The sequence below is a fragment of the Canis lupus genome, chromosome 22 (genome assembly GCF_011100685.1).
Source record: "Canis lupus familiaris isolate Mischka breed German Shepherd chromosome 22, alternate assembly UU_Cfam_GSD_1.0, whole genome shotgun sequence".
Classification (NCBI taxonomy): Eukaryota; Metazoa; Chordata; class Mammalia; order Carnivora; family Canidae; genus Canis; species Canis lupus.
Window position 1 is genome coordinate 13,208,690 of NC_049243.1, and position 6,000 is coordinate 13,214,689.

General features: G+C 35.7%; 1 long non-coding RNA gene across 7 annotated transcripts in view; it reads right to left on the reverse strand.

Moving 5' to 3' along the window:
- The window catches only part of LOC111091836, a 94,899-nt gene extending 90,299 nt beyond the window's left edge, over window positions 1-4,600 (reverse strand). For all 7 annotated transcript variants that reach the window (XR_005376316.1, XR_005376314.1, XR_005376312.1 and 4 more), the window contains exon 1: window positions 4,467-4,600. This is a non-coding gene — a long non-coding RNA (uncharacterized LOC111091836). The remainder of the gene's footprint in view (window positions 1-4,466) is intronic.
- Window positions 4,601-6,000: the final 1,400 nt, after the last annotated feature.

Consider the following 6,000-nt stretch of genomic DNA (forward strand, 5'->3'; position numbering starts at 1 on the left):
AAGCTATTTTATCTGGGCTAGAATATAGAATATAAATGACAATAGTCATAGTAATGACAGTTATGTGTAGTGCTTCTAAATGGTTTGATTCCTGACTTTGTCCCACTCTAGTCAGATTGCTAATTCTATTTGCTTGCTTGGTTTTCAGGGGGAACTGGTTATCTACATGTATTACAGAATTTTGTTGTAATTATTTCTTCTCTTAGAAATAAAGGCCAGGGATCCCTGGGTGGTGCAGCGGTTTAGCGCCTGCCTTTGGCCCAGGGCACAATCCTGGAGACCCGGGATTGAATCCCACGTCGGGCTCCTGGTGCATGGAGCCTGCTTCTCCCTCTGCCTGTGACTCTGCCTCTCTCTCTCTCTCTCTCTGTGTGACTATCATAAATAAATAAAAATTAAAAAAAAAAAAGAAAAAAGAAATAAAGGCCATATTGTCACTTCATCCCTAGATAGGGAAATTGTTTAATATTGAAGGAAATTTTAAGATTCACGTTGTGATAACTTTTTTTTTTATTTTTTTAAATTTTTATTTATTTATGATAGTCTCACAGAGAGAGAGAGAGAGAGAGAGAGAGAGAGAGAGAGAGGCAGAGACACAGGCAGAGGGAGAAGCAGGCTCCATGCACCGGGAGCCCGACGTGGGATTCGATCCCGAGTCTCCATGATCGTGCCCTGGGTCAAAGGCAGGCGCCAAACAGCTGCGCCACCCAGGGATCCTTGTGATAACTTTTTTAATATTCAGTTTTATAAGTAGATATAGGAATTGAATATATATAAATCACAATTCCTTTACTTGTGTGAAGGAAGGAAGAAATAAAGAAAGGAAAAAGGGAGAGATAAGAAGGGAAGCAGGTAGTTTGAACGGTCAGAATTTTTTAAAATAACAATCAGTTAATCAATTTAATTAATCTGATGAGCAGGTTGTTGTTGTTTTTGTTTTGTTTTGTTTTTTTAATAGGGTAATCGTTGTTGGCAGACCCTGGGCAAATTCATAACATAGGTCCATTGTACTTTCACTAAATTACTGCAATATTTACTTCTGAATTACATTTCTAGAGAAGTATTCTATTAGATAAAGCATAACATGACTGTGTTTATCCATTCGGTTAACATTTCTTGAGCACTGGAATGTACCAGACACACTTTTTTGTAATTTGTTGTGAACAAAACACACTATGTTTTGAAATATTAATTTTAAACTTGAACATTTTTAAGACTTGATCAAAGAGGGGCTAATGAGGAATCTGTAGACTCTGAGAGGGAATGGGGGAACTTTGGGAACTGATCTTTTTCCACTTTCTCTTCCAGTAATTTGGTGAGGATTATTGGCAGCTCCCACTCTCTATTAGAAATAATTAATTGACAATATAAATAAGTAATGGGCTAGCTAACTACTGATGGCTCAGTTCTTATTTTCAAAAATTTTGCACTTCTTTTATTACCATAGAGCCTACCTCTGTGAAGAAAAAAATAAAATAAAAATAATTTTATAGGTATAGAGTCCATTAAAGAAAAAATAAAATTAGTATAATTCATAAAAATGGTTAAATTGGCGAATAATGCAATAAAACTAGTTCTAATGGCAACAATCTATTTATCTCAATAAATAAAATGCATCCCTATTCATTATAGTGAGTGAAATGACCGTAGCTCACTAAAATTTTAATTCTTATTTAATTGAAAACTTGTGGAAAATGACACGACTCCCTGTTGTGCACTATTGCTATTTGTAAGATGTCTATATTTCACACACAAATCCTTTTGGTTCCTTTCTGTCATTTCTGCCTTCTGTATTATTATTATTATTATTATTATTATTATTATTATTATTATTATGGCAGTTAGAAATCTTGAGTATCAGGTTAAATATTTAAAGATTATAAAACTAACTGAGTTGAAAATAAATTTAAAACACTGTTTCTATGATCAATATTGCTGAATCCTCAAATATATTATCAAGTTACTGTGTAATGACTTCAGAAACAGTACTGGATTCTCCCTAACTTAGAACCTCTGGTTGTAAAAGTTGTGAAAACAAACTCTTTTTCTAGATCCCCAAAATAGTCAAGCAGAAGAAATAAAAAGGGCATAGGGTATTAATTAAATCCCCTGCTGTCTAGAATTTGATTGTCTGATTTGCCCCCTAAATTGATGGAGAAAACAAAGGCAGAAGAAAAATTATTAAATTTCCTTACTTCCTGCAGCCCACTGACAAATCCTTGAAACAGGCAGAGTGACATTCCTCTAGGGACTCAACTGGCTTGATGCTAATACTTAGCTAAGGGCAGCAGCAATCTTAGCCTAATCTCTAGGATTCTCTAAGTCTATTTTAACATATAAAATTCCTTTAGAAATGTCCTTTATCAGGGATCCCTGGGTGGCTCAGCAGTTTGGCCCCTGCCTTTGGCCCAGGGCCTGATCCTGGAGACCCGGGATTGAGTCCCACATTGGGCTCTCTGCATGGAGCCTGCTTCTCCCTCTGCCTGTGTCTCTGCCTCTCTCTCTCTCACTCTCTGTCTCTCATGAATAAATAAATAAAATCAAAAAAAAAAAGGAAGAAGAAAGAAAGAAAGAAAGAAAGAAAGAAAGAAAGAAAGAAAGAAAGAAAAGAAAGAAAGAAAAGAAAAGAAAAGAAAGAATTTCCTTTATATCTACTCCTCAAGGTACGTGTTGGCAATCATCCCTCAAGCACATGGCTCACCACCGATATACATCTGAAGGGTCTCATGACTAAGGTTTTATTAGACAATAATAAATGACCTTTTCCCAAAAATAGCTAGTTCCCTCAAGGTCCAGGGAATCTTGGTTCCAAAATTCCTTAGAGACTTATGCTCTCCCTAACCCCCTGCCAAATTGAAAGTATATATAATGGGACACTCTTCATGACCCAAGTACTGCTCTTTCTGCCAGTGGGTCCTGTCCCCAGGCTTTAATAAAACCACCTTTGTGCACCAAAGTTGTCTCAAGAATTCTTTCTCGGCTGTTGGCTTTGACTTTGAACCCTAATGTCCTTCCTACATCATAAGTGACCATTATAACAATGATGCAATGAAAATACTTGAGAAATATTTGATTTTTTTTTCTTTTTTGCATTTGTGAACTTTCTTTCACGAGTTCTATTTAACATATGGCTTTGTTATTGCTATGGCTGACTACTAAATTAAAATTTTTATTGTTTAACTCGGTGCTAGCAAACTTTGGTAGACAAACATACCCTAATTCTCCTTAACATATAAAGGAAGTTTGTTGCTTGTAGGTTTTGTATAATATGTAATATTAACTGTATATAAAACTATTTCTCTTCTCTATTTGTCTACTCTGTTGGCTTAGTCCTTCCTATGATTTTAGGTACCATCTTTCTAAGTTAAAACTTTTTCGTTTTGTGCCCAGGTCAAATTTCTCCTGAGATCCATGCCTCAGTTCCAACTGGGTATTTGCACTCGAATGCTGCATTTATACTTCAAATTCAATAAGTCTAAAACCAATCTTTATAAAGGCAGGTTGTGTAGGTGGTTAAGAGTACAGCCTCTGCAGACAAGAAGCTGTTTTTTAGTTCTACCATTTACTAAAATCAGGATAATGAGCATATTCTCCTCATAAGAGTATTTGAAGACTTAAGGATTTAATGCCTATAAAGTATGTAGAATGGTGCTCCTAACACAGAAAGTACTAAATTGTTTCAGGCAAAATGGTAACACAATATTGTGTTTAGAATTTAGGATCTTGGGATCCCTGGGTGGCTCAGCGGTTTAGCACCTGCCTTCGGCCTAGGGCATGATCCTGAAGTCTCAGGATCGAGTCCCACATCAGGCTCCCTGCATGGAGCCTGCTTCTCCCACTGCCTATGTCTCTGCCTCTCTTCCTCTCTCCCTCTCTGTGTCTCTCATGAATAAATAAAATCTTAAAAAAAAAAAAAAGAATTTAGGATCTTGTCTGGCAGTCTGGATTAATATCCATTTATGACTATAGCTTTGTGACAATGGGTAAATTATTATAACTTATTCAAACCCTGTTTCTTCATTGTTAAAATAAAAAATAATAGTTCTGATTATTCTTTTTTTTAATCTTGTTTATTTATTCATGAGAGACAGAGAGAGAAAAAGGCAGAGACACAGGAATTAGGAGAAGCCGGCTCCATGCAGGGAGCCCGATGTGGGACTCAATCCTGGGACTTGGGGATCACGCCCTGAGCCGAAGGCAGTCTGTTAACCACAGAGCCACCCAGGCGTCCCTAGAATCTCTGATTATTCTAGTCCCTAGTATGCCTTTTCTTAATTTCCTTGTTTTATCTCAATGACCCAGATACCTACTTACCTTTATTTCCCACATTTGACATCAAAGATTTATCTTTTCACTGTTTCCCACTCATTAAGCCACATCAGTTGTCATTCCTCATTCTCTTATTTTTTTTTAAGTTGCTTCATTTTATTCACACTCTAGCCAAGGCAATTTAGCTTATTTTTTACCTTTATAATAAAAGTATTTTCTTGATATCTTCAATACCACTCTTCTGTAATCCCACCAGACTGTAACTGTCAGATTATCCTCGGAAGAGCATAGCATGTAGTTTGGCTCTTACCTGTTCAGGACCTAAGAATGGTTCCCTAGTGCCCAGTGACCCTCATCTGAAGTCATAATGCTGTAGCCAGAAATGGAAGGTTCTCTTTAGTGTGACCCCATCACCTATTTCTCTCAAGAGGGGAAGGTTTCCTAAATAGTACCTCCCACTCTCTTTAGGGTGTTTTATTTTGTTTTCCTTAAGCATTAGAAGAGATTTCCTCATTGTTGTGTACTCTTTAAGCCTCAATATCAGCTTCTTCCAGGAAACTTCATCATACTCCCATTTTTAAGTTGTATTTCCCTTTCCTATATTTTGTTAGACTTTCTTTGTACTCATTTTATGTGCAAAACTCACTGGGCATATGCTCTATTTTCCTTAAGTCCTTAAGATATTGCATGTCCCGGTATGTTTCTCGTATTATGGATGCGCAGTAAATTAAGGGAATGAAGGGATGAAATAAGTTCATTCAGGTTTATTGCTTAAGAATTTCTTGCATCTGTATCTTTGGGGTAAATCCCCAACAGTGCTTTTGGATTAGTAAATTATCACTATTTTCAACTCATATTTTCTTTAGTATAGCTGTACCTACAGGGAATGATATTGAAAATACATTTGAATTAAAGTAAACTTTATGAGTCAATAGTAGGTGTATATACATAGCTTTGCTAGTTTCCCTGATAAAGCCTATTGTTTTTATGCCCGGTTTTTATCAGCTATGACAACCAAAAGTTAAGGTACTATGACCACCAAATGCATCATTTTGCTGTGGTTCACCACACTGTAACTGTATTTTATCTTAGCAAAGTGGAAGTCATGGTATTCCAGTATTACAAGACTGGAACAAACTTATACACTTATTAATTTAAGTTTCCAGGAGTACAGCTTACTCAAGCTGAAGGTACAAGTATATGTAGGCTGTAGCGTTTGTTTAATTGAAGTATAATTAATATGCAATGTTATATTCATTTCTGGTGTACAACATATTGATTCAAAGATTCTATACATTATTCACTGCCCACAGTATAATCACCATCTGACACCAAACATATTACAGTATTATTGACCAAATTCCCTATGCTGTACTTTTCATCTCTGTGACTTATTTATTTTCTAACTGTAAGTTTTAATTTAATCCTCTTTATGTATTTCACCTATCCCCCAAACCACTTGTAACATTTTTGGACCTGTTATGCAAAAGATTTACAAGTAGCCAATCATTTGCCATAGTCATTTTTTGTCTAACATGCCAATTTTATCCATGATTGAAGGTTTTCAAAAACTTATCCATTTCATAATTTTCAATTTTATTCCCGGTCCTTATTTAAATGAACCTTGCTATCTGTCATTAGTACCCTAATCTGAATAGTGATTTGTTGTCATATTGCAACTCAGTATACAGAATTTTTGAAATAGAATTTATAAATTAAAGAAAGAATTAA